General features: G+C 38.1%; 1 long non-coding RNA gene across 1 annotated transcript; it reads left to right on the forward strand.

The window, feature by feature from the left end:
- Positions 1 to 259: 259 nt before the first annotated feature.
- LOC103420195 (uncharacterized) lies at positions 260 to 12,113 on the forward strand. The gene is made up of 4 exons (XR_011582324.1): positions 260 to 669; positions 1,342 to 1,755; positions 11,221 to 11,379; positions 11,654 to 12,113. It is a non-coding gene; the product is annotated as an uncharacterized lncRNA (long non-coding RNA).
- The last annotated feature ends 6,355 nt before the right edge of the window (positions 12,114 to 18,468 follow it).

An 18,468-nucleotide genomic window follows, 5' to 3' on the forward strand; every position in this document is an offset into this window, starting at 1 on the left:
AAACCCAGAACCAGCATCTGGGTTCTCTCTCTGACAATGTGTGTCAAAGGCAGAGAAAACCTTTAATTTTCTTCAAAAACTTGATAAATTCGCATCGTGCAATCAAAAAGGCGGATTCATAGAACTGTTTTCTCCTTCGGGATCGTCAGAAAAATCTCCAGAGAACGAGGTAAATCAATTGAAGATGATCTCATTTTTGGTTTTGTTTCATGAATTAAGTAGGTTATCTGATTTTCTTTCATCTGTTGTGCGTGTAATTGGCACAAAACCAAGCGCAAAGGCGGTCTAGGATCCATATAGCTGACCTCACTTAGTAGAATAAGATTTTGTTGTTGTTGTTGTTATTGTTGACTATGTAATTGAGTATTGGTTGATTCAATTAACAGAAAAATTTTGAGGTAGTCTCTAGTCTGTAATCTTAGGGTTGATAGGAACCCTAATCTGGTACAATTTGGGATTTTGTGTGCACAAATAAGATCTTGAGCTCAATAGGAGAAGCTGATTGATGTTGTTCTGATTGATGTGGACATAATAGCGTCTTCGGAACATCCATCCCCAGAAAACAGGCTCCTGCTGATTGCTGAACACACAACACACGCATAGTCTCTACTCTGCGCAATATCGAATATGTATCATCCCACTAGGGCGGTGTTCGTGGTGGTCGAGATCGTAAGCCTTCTCTCTTTCTCATATTATATATACACGCGCGCGCGCGCACACACACACACGCACATGTATATAAATGTATGTACATTTTTCTGTATATTCATGTTTTTGTAATTTGTTCTCTGGCTTTTAGATTTTTAGAATCACTAACAAAATCAAATCACAGTGACTGCCTCTTTTCCAGCTCTCTTAGGTGACGTTATAGGCTAAAACCACTGCTCAATGAAATAAAATGAACCAAATGGAACGGAACAATGATGTAGGACAATAGGAAGGGATAGATAAATACAAGAGATCCGGGCTCACTCCAGCCTTTGGCATCACGCCAAAGGTACCTAGGAATCAAATCACAGTGATGCAGTCTTATTTGTTTTTCTGTCAATTTACCATTGCTGACCACTCTATATTCCTTGTGTTTTCTGTTCGCACATGTTTGTATACTTGTCCTCTCTTTCTTCTATTTACATACATATCATTTTATGGCTTATAACTGGTGTCCTTGCATTTTTCTACTTTATTAATCTATGTTTATTTATTTTTCCCTTGCTAACCTTTTGTATGCATTGATGAGCAAATAAGAAAAGCAAACGCTATCATAAATCGTGAACTGCATCTTCGTGTCTGTAAGATTTCTTTAATGATTTTTATCTGTGACGCATGTTTTTAATTTTTCAGGCGGGAAGCTATGATTCAAACTATGATGGTGGTGGCTCAAATATCAGTGCCTTTTCTAGTTTCAACAAGTATATTATGCAGTCTTATTATGAAAACGATGAAAACTTGTTCGAATCAGATTTCCAAGATTTTTCAAATCAGATTTCCAAGATTTTGTAGCACAAGAACTTCCTTTTGGTTTGTGCGAGGTGCTGCCACATGATCTGATTCTTGTTGTTAGACACCCAATTTTGCACCACAATCTGTTAGGCAAAGGTTCTCATCGTCATCTCACCTCATCCATTAGAGTTAACATTAAATGAGAGCCCGTATATGAGCTAACAACTCACCATTGTGAGCTCATAATCATTGAGAGACTGCCATCTGGGGTATTTGCGGATCCATTTGAGCTTCAGCATCTCCTTCAGCGTGGTGGTAATTATTCCTTCTTGTTTCTGCTCCGTCCTGCGTCAGGTAGTCGATAGCCAGCACTCCATGATCACGTCGAATCTTTATGAAAATGAATTCAGAACAAAATTGCGCTAAAGCTAGGGTGTCACCCGTAAGTGGCGCGCTGTGTGGCCCGAGCACAGTGATAAGTGAGCAAGGGTCGCTGTATTTCCATCGGCACCCGGATGCAGTGTTAAATGAGCAAGGGGGCCATAGAAACTTCTTTTCGAACGACTCCACTCAAAGTTGTTTGGGAGCATATGCTCCTATCAACTTTACACGGGACACACAAAAGAAGTACTTTGATCCTATTAGACGGGGGAGGGTGAAGAAGCTAGGACAAAAGGGTAGAGTTCAAGAGAGCAAAATGCGTTTAGGAACGTGGAATATAGGAACCTTAACCGGAAAATCTATGGAAGTAGTGGAAGTGATGGTGAGGAGAAGGATAAATATTATGTGCCTACAAGAAACTAAGTGGGTTGGTAGTAAGGCAAAGGATCTAGAAAACTCAGGGTTTAAACTTTGGTATTCGGGCACAAATAGAACGAGAAACGGTGTTGGCATCATCGTGGACAAGACCTTGACACAAGATGTTGTAGATGTCAAGAGGGTAGGAGATAGAATCATGGCAATCAAGATTGTAATAGGACAAGAACTTATCAATGTGATTAGTGCGTACGCACCTCAAGTAGGGTTGGATACGAGCTCGAAGGAGAAATTTTGGGAAGACCTTGGAGACTTGGTGCAAGGAATTGCTCAGACGGAGAAGTTATTTATAGGAGGAGATTTAAATGGACATGTGGGAAGGGAGACAGGCAACTATGGAGGTTTTCATGGTGGCCATGGTTTTGGGGAGAGAAACGAGGATGGGGAAGCTATCTTGGATTTTGCAATGGCATATGATCTCTTCTTAGCCAACACCTTCTTTAAGAAGAGAGAAGAACATGTGATCACCTACAAGAGTGGGTCGTCAAAAACACAAATAGATTTTCTTCTAATGAGGAAAGGGGATCGTATAACTTGTAAGGATTGCAAAGTTATACCAGGAGAGAGCGTGGCTAATCAACATCGCTTGTTGGTGATGGATGTACATATCAAAAGAGTGAGACAAAAGAACAAGACTTGGAAGTGCCCAAGGACTAGATGGTGGAATCTAAAAGAAGAAAAACAAGCCATTTTCAAAGAGAAAGTAATCACCCAGTGTGTGTGGGATAGAGATGGGGAAGCTAGCCAAATGTGGGATTCCATGGCTAGTTGTATCCGAAAAGTAGCAAAAGAGGTATTAGGAGAGTCCAAGGGCTTTGCCCCACACCAAAAGGAATCTTGGTGGTGGAATGAGAAGGTACAAACAAAGGTGAAGGCTAAGAAGGAATGTTGTAAAGCCTTATACAAGGATAGGACTGATGAAAATGGTGAAAGGTATAGAAAAGCGAAGTAAGAGGCGAAGAAAGCTGTGAGAGAAGCTAAGTTAGCGGCTTACGACGATATGTATAAACGACTAGATACCAAAGAAGGAGAGTTGGATATCTATAAACTAGCTAGAGCAAGGGAAAAGAAGACAAGGGACCTAAACCAAGTGAGGTGCATCAAGGATGAGGATGGAAATGTTCTTGCTACAGAGAACGCGGTTAAAGACAGATGGAGAGGTTATTTTCATAATCTTTTCAATGAAGGACATGAAAGGAGTGCTTCTTTAGGGGAGTTGAGTAACTCAGAAGAGTGTAGAAACTACTCTTTTTATCGTCGAATCCGGAAGGAAGAAGTGGTTGTAGCTTTGAAGAAGATGAAGCATAGAAAAGCAATAGGCCCAGACGATATACCAATCGAAGTGTGGAAAGTTTTGGGAGAGATAGGTATAACATGGCTCACTAACCTTTTCAATAGGATTTTGAAAACGAAGAAGATGCCAAATGAGTGGCAAACGAGCTCTTTGGTGCCTATCTACAAGAATAAGGGCGACGTACAAAATTGCATGAACTATAGGGGTATTAAGCTAATGAGTCATACAATGAAGCTCTGGGAGAGAGTCATTGAGCATAGATTGAGGCAAGAGACACGGGTTTCAGACAACCAATTCGGGTTCATGCCAGGGCGCTCAACCATGGAGGCAATCTATCTCTTACGAAGATTGATGGAAAGATATAGAGATGGGAAAAAGGATTTACACATGGTCTTTATAGATTTGGAGAAAGCGTATGATAGGGTCCCAAGAGACATTCTTTGGAGGATTTTAGAGAAGAAAGGAGTACGAGTAGCATATATCCAAGCTATAAAGGATATGTATGAAGGAGCAAAGACTGCCGTAAGAACTCATGAAGGACAAACCGAAAGCTTTCCCATAACTGTCGGATTACATCAAGGCTCATCCTTAAGTCCTTACCTTTTTGCGTTGGTAATGGATGAGTTAACAGAACATATTCAAGATGATATTCCTTGGTGTATGCTTTTCGCAGACGATATAGTGTTGATAGATGAAACTCAGGAAGGGGTAAATGTAAAGCTTAACCTTTGGAGAGAAGAGTTGGAATCTAAAGGCCTTCGCCTAAGCCGATCAAAGACAGAATATATGGAGTGCAAGTTCAGTGCAAATGGAGGTCAAAACGAGTTAGGGGTGAGGATCGGAGATCAAGAAATACCAAAGAGCGACCGTTTTCGTTACCTAGGATCTATCTTGCAAAATAACGGAGAATTAGATGGAGATCTCAACCATAGAATACAAGCTGGATGGATGAAGTGGAAGAGTGCATCCGGCATGTTGTGTGACCGCCGTATGCCACTGAAACTCAAGGGAAAATTTTATAGGACGGCAATAAGGCCGGCAATGCTGTATGGCACAGAATGTTAGGCGGTGAAGCATCAACACGTACACAAAATGGGTGTAGCGGAGATGAGGATGCTTCGTTGGATGTGTGGGCACACGAGAAAGGATAAGATTAGGAATGAGGATATCCGGGGTAAAGTAGGAGTAGCCGAAATTGAAGGAAAGATGAGAGAAAATCGGTTACGGTGGTTTGGACATGTGCAAAGAATGAAGGAAAAATTTTGTCCTAGCTAAGAACAAGTATGAACATTTGAATACATATGCATACTATTAACTCATTAATATAGGCATGCATCCAAAAACAATTCAATAAAACCCATGACTTTCAAAGCCTAGTATATGGTGAACCAAAATAAACTCTTTAACAACATTAAAGAGAAAGAAGAATTTAGTGATTCTTTACCCTTGAAGCTCATCCTTGTTTACACAAGGGATTCACCCAAGTGGAGGGCCTTCAAGTCACCTCCAAGCTCCTTGAATCCTTCTTGTGTTTTCCTCCCTTTAGTGCTCCTTTGATGATTTGAGGAAAAAGGATTTGTTCTCCAAAACACCAAAAGCTTGATGTCTCTAAGTCTCTTCACCAAGGTTGTATCTTGTGAAGATGATATGGATGATTAAAAGAAGAAGAGATTGCTAGATGTTTCTTCCTTTAATGGCCGGCCTCTTGGAAGAAAATGGAGAACATGTTTTCACCCAATTTCAACTAAAAAACCCTTGAAGCTATAAAGTTGAATTTATACTTCATTTCTTTGGTGAGTGGCAAACTTGCAATTAAGCAAACTTTGCCCATCCAACCCTAATGGCCGGCCTCCTTGGTGTTATTGGGCTATTTGCCCATTTTGTTTTAGTTGTCATACAACTTAAACATAATGGGCCTTTTGGACCAAAACGCTTTTGGGCCCCGAAACCCAAAACCAACATATAAGCCCAATACGAACATTTCGTATAATTAATTAACTAATTAATTAATCTTGACCATTCTTCAATTAAACCATTTAATTGCTTATCCATTTCATTTGATTTCTTCACATACATCCTTACTCGGTGTACGATCCATTAGGTTCTAATTAGCGAGGCAGTGGGCGATGTTACTCTTAACTATCGATTGTGAATTGAAACCACATTTCAATTCTCCCTTTTATTGATTAGTATTTGCTAACCATTAGGGCTTCCACAAACCATGGTTGACGCCTAGCAGCATGTCATGGTTACCCAAGCTAAGTAGAATTGGTTGGAGAACCTATCCAGTTACAACTACAATGCAATACGGTCCTTCTCTAATACAATACTCTTAATCACATAGTTTAAGTGATAGTTTGTTTCATGTCTACTATCCAATGTGATACTTTCTTATATGATTCCCTTGAATATGATTTGGAACATCCTTCCTTTAGTCATATTCATTTGCTTTGGCCAAAGACTTTAGAATCATATCTTAGAGTATTCTCCCTCCACCATGGAAGGTTAGAGATCCCTTGTTGTACATTCATATGCCTACATGACTAGATAGCTTGACCCCAACAATGCCGTGGACACTCCGAGGGAATGCCATTGACAGGATCAAAGATCAAGGACCTAACCATTAGACATCTATGATGCCTCAGGTCAAAGGACTACTTTGCATATTGCAACCTTAGAGTTCTTACATGACATGTATGTTCGAACTCTGATTTGATCGTAGTTCAGTGTACTCGATTACTCTTTCAAGCACCTATGTGTCTGTCTTAGTGTCCAACACCAAATCACTTGAGACTAGTCATACTCACGCTTGAGTCAACATAACACATACTAACCTTAGCGGATTGTCAATGCCCAATTGGCAATCCTATGGCTAGGAACGTTTTAGGAATGAACATAAGAGAAAGGTCTCGATAATCTAACTCACTTAGATCACTTATCTCTTAGAACAAATACATTCCTTGGATTCACTTATTGCTTAAACACATGATACAATAAACAGTGATTAACAATAAGATTTGCCATCCATTAAACATATAAAAGTTTAACATAATAAGTATTCCAAAAAGCTATTACATCAAATGAGTGGCTTTGTGGGCATACTTCCAACAAAGAAGGCCTACGAAGATGCGACTATGGGACAGAGGTTCAGGGCCGAATGGGTAGAGGAAGACCTAGGAAAACTTTGGAAGAGACTCTAAGAAAAGACTTAGAGTACTTGGATCTAACGAAGGACATGACACAGGACCGAGCACAATGGCGTTCTAAGATTCATATAGCCGATCCCACTCAGTGACTTGGATTTTCCAAGTCTCCAACCGAGAAGTTTTCCTCACTCAGGAAATTAAGGGAACATTACCTTAACCTACATGCTCCACTCACAAAGCTTCAACAAAAGAAAATTCAAAGAACTTAGCGAAGAAGGCTTTGGTGTATTTAACACAATACGTTGAAATGAAGGAAAGCTTATTTATTGATATCCCAGATAAGCTACAAATATGTACATATACATAAGTCAAAATAAACAAACAAGAGGGAGCCTTCACAAAGGTTGCTTAGGAGAAGTCTCAGCAGTCGGTAGAGCCCCAGAAAGAGAAGGCACCGGAGGGGGATCATTCGGAGCCTCAATACTGGACAGAACCCTAGAAGGAAGAGGCATCAGAGGTTGATCATTTGGAGCTTCATTACGCGGTACAGCCCCAGAAGACGAAGGCAATAAATGCCTTTGGAATAAACCCACAAATCTCTGATGATCAAGTAAAACCTGACCATCAGATTCCTTCATCTGGTCAAGCTTCCTCTTCATGTTTGTAGCATAGTCATGTGCGAGCCGGTGCAACTGTTTATTCTCATGCTTGAGCCCTCTAATCTCCTGTTTGAGACTCATCACTTCAGCCGCCAATGATTCAACTTGGCGGGTTCGAGCAAATAGGCGTTGGGCCATATTAGACACAGAACCTGCACACTGAACACTGAGAGCCAGAGAATCCTTAACAGCTAACTCATCAGACCGTTTGGAAAGTAGTCTGTTATCTTTGGGAGTGAGAAGGTTCCTGGCCACCACCGCAGCGGTCATATCATTCTTCATCACGGAATCCCCAACAGTAAGAGTACCAGTAGGGGAGACGAAGGATGGACGCCATATGTTGTCAGGAAAAGGCGGGGCTGCCTCTTCAACAAGGTTCAAGTCAAAACGACGGTCGGAGGGGCCAGACATTTTCAAAGGTGTTGAAGAGAGAAGAGGTCGGACAAATCAAGATCTTAGAAGTGCAAGAATGGAGCTTCTACTGATGGAGATTCAAGTGTGCTTTGGAACTTAATGCCAGCCCCTATAAAAATCTGCACTCGACGGAGCTTCAGAAATCGAAGAGGCGCCAGCTCAAAAATCGAAGAGGCGTTTGCTTTCTCAAAAGCAAGGCTGCTCAGATACCACGAGGGTCGATCTCAGAAATCGAAGAGGCGTTTGCTTTCTCAAAAGCTGGGCTGCGCAAAGACCACGAAGACCGATCTCAGAAATCGAAGAGGCGCTTGCTTTCTCAAAAGCTGGGCTGCTCAGAGACCACGAGGGCCGATCTCAGAAATCGAAGAGGCACCTACTTTTCCAGCCTTGTCAGCACCTGTCACACCCACACTCAGCTTTGCGGAAATTATGGGCATTCGGTCGAAGACTTCTGGTGAAGTAGAAAGCACATGAGTCTTACTGTTCAATCACCCACTTCCCACACGCAACAGTAGCTCATGGGTACCACAGATAACTTTGCCAAAGTTCTCTGCCAAAGTTGAACACGTGAAGCTTGCAGCTCCCACTACATCGCTCTGACCAAGAAGGGTAAAAGAATAGCAAAGAAACAACACTAACAAAGTTTAGACACATAAATTTTGAAGGTCTAGCTACCATATTATTACCCACAAGGGTAAAGGAACAGTACCACTGCTGGATAATTGGAAAGTCTCTGTGTGTCAACCTTTGTGCTTCGTGGCAAGGTAGACTAGCAAACATGCCCAACCTTTAATCACATTCGAGAAAACACTCCCAACAAGATTGCTTGCTCCAAAATCGAAGAGGCACCGTCCTCCGAATCTCGAGAGCCAGACTCCCAACATGACTACTTTCTCAAAAATCGAAGAGGGTAAAGGAACAGTACCATTGCTGGATAATTGGAAAGTCCCTGTGTGTCAACCTCTGTGCTTCGTGGCAAGGTAGACTTGCAAACATGCCCAACCTTTACTCACATTCGAGAAAACACTCTCAACAAGATTGCTTGCTCCAAAATCGAAGAGGCACCGCCCTCCGAATCTCGAGAGCCAGACTCCCAACATGATTACTTTCTTAAAAATCGAAGAGACACCGCTCTCCGAATCTCGAGAGCCAGACCCCCAGCATGATTGCTTTCTCAAAAATCGAAGAGGCATCGTTCTCTGAATCTCGAGAGCCAGATCCCCGATAGGATTGCTTGTTCGAAAACCGAAGAGGCAACACTTTCCCAACTTCAAGAGCCGGATCTCCTTGGATAAAGCTGTCTGTAATCTTCACACGCAACATCAGCTTTCCAGATACCACAAACCACTTTTTCAAAGTGCTCTGACAGCGTTGAAACATGTGAAGCTGGCAGCTCCCACTACCGTGCTATGACCAAGTAGGGTAAAGCATTACTACTTGTTGTTAAGGAGACTCCTATATATGTCGACCTCCATCCCCAACGGACAGGCAGACCTGCAAAAATGCTCAACCCTTCCTCATATCTGAGAGGGCACTCCCAACGAAGCCTTTCGAAATATTCAGCTTTCTTTCCCCCCGATAATACCTCTGCAAACAAGCTATACTAGAGCAAGAATATCTCATATCATCAGGGTTAAAAGCAAGAGTATCCCATATCATGCTTTTTCCCTGTCTTTTCCTTTGACCTTGTTCTTACCTGCAAGACAAGGAGAAAGAGAGCAATCAGTCAGTACTTGGAATCAAGCTTCCAGCCAGGAACTGACTGCCTGGAACCCCTTACCTGATTACTTACCTGACATTGCTCTCGAGTACTCATCTTCAACATCTTATGCTTCCAGGGAAGATACCGCATCTGCCTGAGGAACAGATAGGGCAAGGGAGAAGGATACAAGGAAGCATGTGGAGACAAGCGTAACAGCACACGTGCCGATACATCCATTACTCTGTCAAAGCAAAAGTATCCCATATCAGCAGGGTCGAACGTACTCTAGATTTGATGGACTTATTTTGACCCTCAAATTCTTCAGTCGGCCTTATACTCTGGAGGAAACTAGAAAACCCTCCAGCTCAGTTCAAGAATAAGCCTGTGAAAAGTTACTTCTTCAAAAGAAAAAGTATCCCATATCATCTCTTCTCATTTTCTTCTCTTTATCCTTCATGCTGCCTGCAAGATAGAGAGACTGTGAACAATCAGTCGGAGCTATGATTGCTTACCTTGGCTGTCACCTCTTTCAGCAGATCCTTTAGCTCGGCGACTTGGGGGACTCCTACTACATAGTTTGTATCGCGCTTGACCAAGCCTGAAAATACAAGTAAGCTTCAAGTGAAATTGATACATTACCTTGTGCATCTCCACCAGTTAAAGATACCATCCCTGGATGGAGGAAGAATACTTCCAGAGAAGATGCCCCATCTACCTATGAGACAGATAAGGCACGTAAAGACGATACCACACTCTGATACTTAGAAGTTTCATGATTACAAGATCATTCTCCCACAATATTTCCTAATGTCATTTGTACTAAATCATTCACTTGTACTCACTAAAGGAGAGCTTGAACCTATGTACTTATGTAAACCCTTCACAATTAATGAGAACTCCTCTATTCCGTGGACGTAGCCAATCTGGGTGAACCACGTACATCTTGTGTTCGCTTTCCTATCCCTATCCATTTATATACTTATCCATACTAATGACCGGAGCAATCTAGCGAAGATCACAAAAAGCGACCGTTTTCGCTACCTAAGATCTATCGTGCAAGAGAACGGAGAATTAGATGGAGATCTCAACCATATAATACAAGCTGGATGGATGAAGTGTAAGAGTGCATCCGGCGTGTTGTGTGACCGTCATAGGTCACTGAAGCTCAAGGGAAAATTTTATAGGACGGCAATAAGGCCAGCGATGTTGTATGGCACAGAATGTTGGGCGGTGAAGCATCAACACGTACAAAAAATGGGTGTGGCGGAGATGAGGATGCTTCGTGGGATGTGTGGGCACACGAGAAAGGATAAGATTGGGAATGAGGATATCCAAGGTAAAGTAGGAGTAGCCGAAATTGAAGGAAAAATGATAGAAAATCGATTCCGGTGATTTGGACATGTGCAAAGAAGGCCTACTGACGCTCCGGTTCGAAGATGTCACTACTGGACAGAGGTTCAGGGCCGAAGAGGTAGAGGAAGACCTAGGAAAACTTTGGAAGAGACTCTAAGAAAAGACTTAGAGTACTTGGATCTAACGGAGGACATGACACAAAACCGAGCGCAATGACGTTCTAAGATTCATATAGCCGACCCCACTTGGTGGGAAAAGGCTTTGTTGTTGTTGTTGTTGTTGTTTCTGCTCCTCCCTCTGCACTCCAAATGAAAACAAAATACTACATATTACCTGTAATCTAGAGATATTGCACTGATTTCGTTTCTTGTATTTCGGATTGTCCATTTAATGCAGCATATAGCTGTGTTTGGAGATGCAAATTTAGAACTGCCTTCATTTCTTTCCAATCATTCCGCTGTCGAGATTCACATGGATATTGGTCATAATTTCTTGTTGAGATACGATAAAGAGTGTAACATCAACGTAGAGCTTCCACTGCATGCACGATATCCAGTAAGTGGAATGGTTGTGAATTAAATTTGTAACTGTATCTGATTTCCCTGTTGAAGATATTTTCATCTCGGCAGGTTCTACAATCGTTCTGCATTGCATATAAATTGGGATATTTGGCTTCTTTTAGTGATTAAAACTTTGAGGCATATATTGTGTGCTGAGGATTCTGAAAAAAAGAAAATAACATTTCCCTTGAAGAAACCTGATATATTCGTTACTTTGTATCATTTGACCTTGCTTTTTTTTCTTTTTTTTTTTTCTGAATCCATTGCAGCCCCTAGATGAAAGCGGCTATCGGGAAGTTAAATTTGGTATGCTGGATTTGTTCATGCGTTGTAGCGTTGAGGGAACTTCACAAAATCAAAGCTGTTTGTATAAGATGCCAGAGATCAATGGTTCTGAATTAGGATACGGTAAACTTGTCTGGAAAATCCCTTCTGGGATGAGGGCGCATGTTGGAACCGTATCAACTCTCACGTTCGTTGCAGCCTTATTTTCAGCTATTACAATTGCTGCTACATCCATATTTCAATCAGCCATTGCCTACGGCATTCATTTGAAAGAATCTTAATTCATTGTTCTATCTTCTTTTTTTAAGTGACTTATTTCACAGTCTCACTTTATCATATTGATGTACACCCCTTTTGTTCGGGGAGGCGGGAAGATGTACGCCCGTTTGGTTGGAGAGGTATTGGAGGTCTTAAAATGAGAGAACAATTTACATGATCCTTCTACTCATTGAAGAACATAACCTCGTTTTGAACAACCATGCTACTAATCGAACCCACGTTTTAGATCTTAGTTATACTTTGATAATACTGGCCCCTTTAAAAATACAAGTGTATATATATATACACACACATACATACGCATATTATTGCTTTTCAGCAGCACTTAATATGCTTATCATAACAAAATAATGGTACTTGATGAAGTTTATTAGTCGTGTACTTGTATTATTAGGGGCTTAAGCATTTCCTACATGTCATTTAAAGTTTCATATTTTGGACCCATATCTGTTAATATTTCCAAGAAAACTTATATTTATAAAACATTGATGCTTATCCCTCAGGGTAAAATTTGGAAAATAATTATTTAAAAACCAAAACGACAGCCCTCAATCCTTCTCCCACTTGCCAAACCCCGCCTAACACCCGCCATTGTTTTCCTCTACCCAGATTTTAGTACAGTAGTACCATGACATGCTTAGTAATGTCTTTGGAAAACAATTAAAAAACTAAAATAAAATTGAAAATTGGTATTTATAATGTGGACACATAACATATTCAGAGATTGTTGTAGTGAGCAAAAATGCTCTCATCAAAATACCAACAATCAAATATATAACATGCCAAAAACCATTGGCAACCTCCTCATAATAAAATAATGGATGTCTAAGTACATGACATATATGGTTGAGGACCATGACCTATGCTTTGATTGGTTCGAGAGAATTATGACATTTTCTACGTTATGTTTTTATGATGCTTTGACCCATTGTGGCGTCACCTACTAGTCAAATGACCCATTGTCTTTTCTGATATACTGCAACAACGTAAGCAAACTAAGGTGAGTACGTTTTCATGTCTCTATCTAAGAGGATCGTATATATATGATTTATTTTTTCTTCTTTATTTTGTAGTTGATATGTGTTTTTCTTTTCTTGCAGTGGGAGGTAGTTGACGATGAGGATCTCAATATGGCATTGACTTATTTCTTTTTGGATCTAATGCCCCACTTGTTTACAATGGACAATGTAAAGATGTCTGAGATTTTATTAGGTACACTTTAAGACTAAGTTGAGTGAGTGGCAGTTGAAACTTGGGGGCATTTTTATTGTGTTTTTAATTTTTAATTTTCTTGTGGTTTTGTTTTTGTTGAATTTATTGTGTTCTTGCTTTCAGACATTTTTATTAGTTGTACAATCAATTTAGTTTATATATATAATCTATTACTTTTGTGAATCACTTTGCTTAGATTTGGTATGTATTCAAAACTATTTATTTGCAATCCTCAATACATGACAAAAAGGGTCATTCAAGTTAACTTTATATCTCTCACACAAAAGATTGCAACACAAGGTTCGAAATTTCAAGCTCTGGGTTGGATCTATGAGACATGGATGGTTGAGATCAGACATATCCAATATGGATATGAAATAAACATTAAAACAACAGGTTTTACAATACATACTCAAAAACAATATCATTAAATAAAACAGATGAAAGAACTGTATAGTGAAAAAAATTCAATTTCAACAATTTTCAAAACATAAAAGAAAAAAAAATATATATATATCAAAAGTAAAATCTCATTCGTTGTAGATGGAGGCCAAGCATAATAATCAAAGAATTCAAATCAAATCCTGAATACCTTCCTTTTTTTTTATGTGGCAAATTATGCTAATAAACGACATTTAAATATTAAAAAGTTAAATGGTAAAAATTAATACAGCAATTGACATTGTCTCTCATCAGTATAGCACAAGGCAACTTGCAAAAGAAGAGAATTAGCATAACCTAACTTTTCTCATTCTTCTACTCATTGAAGAACACAACCTTGTTTTGAACAACCATACTACTAATCGAACCCACGTTTTAGGTCTTAGTTTTACTCTGATAATACTGGCCTATTTAAAATACAAGTATATATATTTATATACACACACACACATATTATTGCTTTTTAGTAGCACTTATCCATTATTATATACTTATCAAAACAAAACAATGGTACTTGATGAAGTTTATTAGTCTTATACTTGTTTTATTAGGGGATTAAGCATTCCATACATGTCATTCAAAGTTTTCATATTTTGGACCTATATCTGTTAATATTTCCAAGAAAACCAATATTTATAAAACATTGATGATTATCCCTTACGGTAAAATCTAGAAAAGAATTACTTAAAAATCAAAACGGCGGCCCTTAATCCTTCTCCCACCCGCAAAGCCCCGACTAACTCTCACCACCGTTTTCCTCTACCCATATTTTAGTCCAGTAGTACCATGACATGCTTAGCAATGTGTTTGGAAAACAATTAAAAAACTAAAATAAAATTGAAAAATGGTATTTATAATGTGAACACATGACATGTTCAGAGATTTTTGTAGTAAGTGAAAATGCTCCCATCAAAATACCAATAATCAAATATATAACGTGCCAAAAACCATTGGCAACCTCCTCATAATAAAACAATGGATGTCTAAATACAAGACATATATTGTTGAGGACCATCACCCATGCTTTGATTGTTTTGAGAGAATTATGATATTTTATACGTTCTATTTTTATGATAATTTGATCCATTGTGACGTCACCTACTGGTCAAATGACCAATTGTCTTTTCTAATATACTGCAACAACATAAGGAAACATTATCAAATTAAGGTGAGTACGTTTTCATGTCTCTTCCTAAGTGAATGTTATATATATGATTTATTTTTCCTTCTTTGTTTTGTAGTTGATATGTGTTTTTCTTTCCTTGCAGTTGGAGGTAGTTGACGATGAGGATCTCAATATGGCATTGACTTATTTCTTTCCAGATCTAACGCCCCACTTGTTTACAATGGACAATGTCAAGATGTCTAAGATTTTATTGGGTACATTTTGAGATTAAGTTGAGTGAGTGGCAGTTGAAACTTAGGGGCATTTCTATTGTGTTTTAAATTTAAAATTTTCTTGTGGTTTTGTTTTTGTTGGATTTATTGGGTTCTCGCTTTTAGATATTTTTACTAGTTGTACAATTAATTTAGTTGATGTATATAATCTTATGCTTGTGTGAATCACTTTGCTTAGATTTGGTATGTATTCAAAACTATTTATTTGCAATCCTCAATGCATGACAAAAAGGGTCATTCAAATTAACTTTATATCTCTCATACAAAAGATTGCAACACAATGTTCAAAATTTTAATCTCTGGGTTGGATTCAGGAGACATGGATGGTTGAGATCAAACAAATCCAATCTGGATATGAAATAAGTGTTAAAACAACAAGTTTCACAATACATACCCAAAAATAATATTATTAAAATAAAACAGTTGAAAGAACTATGTATAGAAAAAAAATTCAATTTCAACAATTTTCATGACAAAAGCAAAATCTCATTTGTTTTAGATGGAGGCCTAGCATAATAATCAAAGAATTTAAACCAAATCCTGAATACATTTTTTTTTTGTCAAGTGGCAAATTATGCTAATAAACCTTATTTAAAATATTAAAAAGTTAAAGGGTGAAAATTAATACGGCAATTAACATTGTCTCTTATCAATATAGCACAAGGCAGCTTGCAAAAGAAGATGATTAATCTAACCTAACTTTTCCCATTCTTCTACTCATTGAAGAACATAACCTCGTTTTGAAAAACCATACTATTGATCAAACCCACGTTTTAGGTTTTAGTTTTACTCTGATAATACTGGCCCCTTTAAAAATACTAGTATATATATTTATTTATACACATACACATATTATTGCTTTTCAGTAGCACTTATCCATTATCATAACAAAACAATGGTACTTGATGAAGTTTATTAGTCTTATACTTGTTTTATGGGGATTAAGCATTTCCTACATGTCATTCAAAATTTTCATATTTTGGACGCATATCTGTTAATATTTTCAAGAACACCTATATTTATAAAACCTTTATGCTTATCCCTTAGGGTAAAATCTAGAAAATAATTATTTAAAAACCAAAAGGGTAGCCCTCAATCATTCTCCCACCTGCCAAACCCCGATTAACACCCACCACCGTTTTCCTCTACCCAGATTTTAGTCTAGTAGTACCTTAACATGCTTAGCAATGTGTTTGGAAAACAATTAAAAAACTAAAATAAAATTGAAAAATGATGTTTATAATGCGAACACCTGACATGCTCAAATATCTGTGGTGAGCAAAAATGCTCCCATCAAAATACCAACAATCAAATATATAACATGCCAAAAACAAACAAAAAAACATGACCAAATTATTTTTTATAAAATTAAATCAGTTGACAAATTAATACCTGCCCCTACGCAAGATGGTAGTACAGAAATGTTGAATTTCGAAGGCACATTTTGTTGCCTGTCTTGGAACTTGTTGTAGACCATACTGACAAATTGGATATGATCAAGTTCAAGAAGAGGATCTTTTATGTCGCACCCAATTCTGCCTAACTTAGCACACTGAGTATGACCTTCAAGTATGAAAAATGACCCATCAATAACATTGTCATGGCTATATCCCATAGAAAGAAGAAGCAAAAGCACACGAGCACCTTCCATAAGAAAACAGATTATAAGTCCATTGTATAGAACTCACTTTTTATCATGACAATATATTTATGGCAACAAATGAGAAAAAAAATTGAAATAAAATAAAAATATGTGAGACATATTTGGACCATCCGATTAAGCCGCGTCATTTTGTTGTTGTAAAGGCGCTCACTCTTTTCTAAAAATGAAGCTAAGGTTCCCTTAACCGATTCAATCGTTACTACCACATTGCCAGGAGTAATTTCTGAGGTAGACAACCCTAGAACATAAAGAATTTGAGACAGAGGACACACGAAATGATGCAGGAGCCATGGCATACGTCCCCTTGTAAATGTTCTTTGTAAATGTAAGTTATTGGCACAATTTCATTCCTCTGCAGAGAAAAATACGAATGCATGATTATGTAAGCAAATATTTGCTAAATAATAAGTTATGCAAGACAGAAGAACAAAAAAGTATTGCACAATTGCTAAACAAAAACTTACAATAGCTGGTAGGTTAGCTCCTGGATGATCCATTGCAACAAGCAAAGAGGATGATTGTTGATTAGTTTTCTTCTAAGTTCAAAGTATGTTAGCAAGGAAGACAACTTTTTTTGTCCAACATTTGTTTAGCTACAGAATCATATCTACCGTTAAGGAGGGACGACTATGTATATATGGTACAAGGATGGATCTTGTTCTACTTTCCATCAAACCAATTTAATCCCATACAAATTTGTCAATGTCTCAAGTAAACTCAGTTATTTTTTCATTGGAAAGTAAACTCAGTCATTGTCATCATCAGGTCTTCAGGTATTCATATCTAATTGGATGAAAACTTTGGAATCATAAGGATAGCATCAGGCCTTCAGATCTAATTTGGTGAAAGTTTTGGAATCATGAATGTTCAACAGCAAGAAGCAAAGAGGCAATGAGTCCTCAAAGTCTTGGCTTTTATGGTCTTCTGAATTTTGATAGATAACGTGTATAAGAAGAAAGTATCTTTTGTCAGGTGGACATTTGGTTCCCTCCGCCTAGTCTGTATACAACTTGACAATCAAAGAAAAGAAGAAAAAAAAAAGGAAAAAAAGAAAAGAAAATGTGGTAGATGCATAGGGTTTAGGCACAAAATATAAATAGAGAAACAATATATTTTGTAATATTCCTTGCCTTACTATGATACATAGTATATGTTTGGAATGCCCGATAAATTTTTTTCCAACATATGATATTATCCTTAAAATGTTGATTATGATTTGTGACTTTTGTCAAATGAAAGGAAAATTTTTGTGCCATATAGATCTTGTTTTCGAAATTGAGAATTCAAGATATCATTTTGTGATTAACTTTTTAATAATTTATGACTAAGAAATATTTGAGAATCTTCTATAATTGAGTGATGGAATTGACAAAAAAGAACAACTAAATTCTTTTAACCCTTACTATTATTGATTCTAATGAAAATTTTAATTCCAACAAATTGATGTTTTGTATGACTGATGTGGCGTCAACTCATTTGTTGAGTGATCCGTATGTGCCACATCAATGGAGCCGACTACTGCGACTACATGCGCATTGTTTAGTGGCTTTTTTTTTCTGTATGAAGGTAAATTTTTCATTACCAATATAGAAAAGATTTACATACTGGAATCCAATTACAAATAAAGCTCAATACTAAAATATGAATCCCAAAGCAAAAGCTCCAACCAAAGTTTGAGCCAAAACTAGGGCTGGGTTCGGTTCAAATCAATTTGCTTTTTTGCCAAAACCAAAACCGAATCAAAATTTGGTTCAAGTCAGTTTGATTCATTTTTTTTTAACATCTCCAACACAATAAACATTTAAA

Source organism: Malus domestica, chromosome 06 (genome assembly GCF_042453785.1).
Source record: "Malus domestica chromosome 06, GDT2T_hap1".
Lineage (NCBI taxonomy): Eukaryota > Viridiplantae > Streptophyta > Magnoliopsida > Rosales > Rosaceae > Malus > Malus domestica.